General features: G+C 42.8%; 1 pseudogene; it reads right to left on the reverse strand.

Moving 5' to 3' along the window:
- Positions 1-2,566: 2,566 nt before the first annotated feature.
- Positions 2,567-2,685, reverse strand: LOC133510306 (5S ribosomal RNA; annotated as a pseudogene).
- Positions 2,686-2,887: the final 202 nt, after the last annotated feature.

Genomic DNA, 2,887 nt, shown 5'->3' on the forward strand with positions numbered 1-2,887 from the left:
GAGTTTGCATGTTGTCCCCGTCCGTGCCTGTGTGGGTTTTCTTCAGGTTCTCCACTCTTCCGCCTACATCCTAAAAACATGTAGCATAGGAAAACTGAATACTGTTCTCTAAATTGCCCGTAGGTGTGAATCTGAGTGGTTGGTTGTTTCTATCTGCCCTGCGATTTGCTGGCGACCAGTTCGGGGTGTACCCCGCCTTTTGCCTGAAGATAGATGGGATACAATCCAGCACACTTGCAGCCCACATAAGAATAAGCACAATGGAAGATGAATAAATAGTGCCTGTAAATTTTGTATTACATTTGCTTTTGGAGCCCACATAGCAAGAAGTCCCAAGTGATGTGTGAACTGACTTTTGTCCTCATAGAGCAATGAATAGACACGCACACGCACACACAGGCACGCACACACCACACAGAGACTTCCAGTGTTAATCTTTCATCCACTGACCTTTCTAGAGACATTTTTTTCATTTCTTGAGGTCAGACAGATAAAATATTAAAAACCTGATTTCAAAACACTATTATGAGAATGATCTCCAGTGTGCATGCTTCCATTTGAGGTTCCCCCCCCCCCCCCCCCCCCCACAACCCACCAAGCGCTCCGAGGTGGCTAAAACAAATGAACTACTTGCTGATGCCATATGACCCTGATCTGGTCAAGAAGAAGAGTGATGGGGCCTGTACGTGATCCCGGCTACAAGGCCTTCTGGAGAGGAGGGGGTTGACTCTTTTGAAACATGGACATCCTCTTGCAGCCTTTAAAGGTGTGCCGAGGTCTTGGACAAATAGGCTTGACCTGTCCTCGTCACCCTGTGCCCCTGCCTTCCTGCCTCAGCCAGCCCGTTAATGACAGATGCCCGCTAGGCCATATTAGTGGTGCTGCCTTAACTGTTCCCACATGCTGCAGAAATTGTAAGTAATACACCTGTAATTCCTCCTCCATTTGTTAATATTTTACATGCAGGTTTAGGGTCAAACTTTGTGAGCAGTCACAGTTTGATACTTGCGTTCGTTTTTTGTTCCCACCTGCTTGCGCTTTTACAGTTACTGCTTTAACAGCTTAGAGGAAGTTGTGTAATATGACCACATAATCTGTAATAATACCCACATAAAAGCTCACAGTCTAACTTAAAGGCCATTTCACGGTGTAATAATTTCCTTCAGTCTGACTTGGTTCACTTAAAAACAATACTTAAAACTATGTGACAGATGTAGATATATTTATCTTACTGAGCTTCTTACATTTCAGTCAGCTGTGCATGTTGCAGGCTTAATGTAGTTACAGTACATACTGTATGTTGAAAGGAAAGCACTTACGAGATATTATTATAGTATACTTACAGTAAACAAAAAAACCACATTTAGAATCTATGAGTTACTTTGTAACAAATGATCAAGAAACAATGAAAAAGATATTTAATGAAGATATTAGGAATTTGCACTCTGAAAAGTATGTTCCCAAGTGTTTATTGGGGCTGCATAATGTACTTAGATATACTTGAAATAAAGTGACTTTTCAACTATATTCAAATGTATGTGGATGTATCTGTACATTTGGTCGCAGTAACCTCCACAGCTTGTGTGAGGCCTTTGGTTAAATCATCAGTAGTGACAATACAGGACGCGCGTGTGAACCATGTTGATTTTCATCTCCCATTCTGGAATAATAAAGTGTCCGAATAGTCAATCAGCTCTGTAACAGGGCTCAAGTGTCCACTCCACATCAGTTGTCCACTACACAAAAGGCTCGCATGTCGATTGCAATTAAAGTAATTTTTTTTTCCCTATTTAAATCATAGAGTTCAAATATGTCTGGTAAAGTTTGTAGGATGCGTGCTCCTTGCTTTTATCTGGCAGTTACGCTCTCATTGGGTTGATGTCAACATACAGTGAATGTGATATCATAATTGTTGTATTTCCATCAACGTAGATGATGCATGATATGATGCTAGCGACACAGCATTGCACTTTTTACGGCCTGTTTGCCATTCAGGAAGTACTGAACACCCAAACCAAAATAGCTCCAAATGCCAGATTTGAAGGACTGTGGAGGATTTTCAATTTCAGGACGGTCTATGGCACGAACCGTGTTGGAATAGAGCGTTAGCTTCTGTCTCGGCAACTTGGTGTGAATTCGGAAACATCCTCTGGCGCTGCTCTGCTGCACTCGGGAACGTGCACTTTCAGAGAAGAACGTCAGGGTGAATTTCCAAGCGCACGCTTCCTTGATGGGAATGAATGTGAGAGGAGCAGCGTAGTGCATCTGTATGCGACAAGAAGGCGGAGTAGTTTAGCACAGCTCCTTATCATCAGTGCTTGATACAGTAAATATAAAATATTGTATTGTCATTTATTGTATACCCAACTGTCACCACTGTGTCAAACCATTCAATACAGATACTGACGGTATTGTTGCAGCACTACTTCTTCTTCTTTTCCTTTCGGCTTGTCCCATTAGGGGTCGCCACAGCGTGTCATCTTAGATGAACGCATATTTGTTTGGCACAGTTTTACGCCGGATGCCCTTCCTGACACAACCCCTCTGCATTTAGCCGGGGGATAGAAGCTTACAGCACCTGGTATTCCCAGGCAGTCTCCCATCCAAGTACTAACCAGGGCCAAATGCGCTTAGCTTCCGAGATCTGACGAGATCGGGCGTTCTCAGGGTAGCATGGGCGTAAGCTTGTTGCAGCACTGCTGGTCACATTAAACTGCATACAATTCTTGAAATCTTTACTTTGCACAATGGTCATTGCACCGGACTATTGCTCTGTTAATTATTCAAACTGCTTTGACTGCTAGTGGAATCATTTTGCACAACTGTCAATTAAAAAAAAAGTCATCATTGCCGGATTAGCAACTCCAAGGTGAAACATGGAGTTGGA

The sequence above is a fragment of the Syngnathoides biaculeatus genome, chromosome 12 (assembly GCF_019802595.1).
Source record: "Syngnathoides biaculeatus isolate LvHL_M chromosome 12, ASM1980259v1, whole genome shotgun sequence".
NCBI lineage: Eukaryota > Metazoa > Chordata > Actinopteri > Syngnathiformes > Syngnathidae > Syngnathoides > Syngnathoides biaculeatus.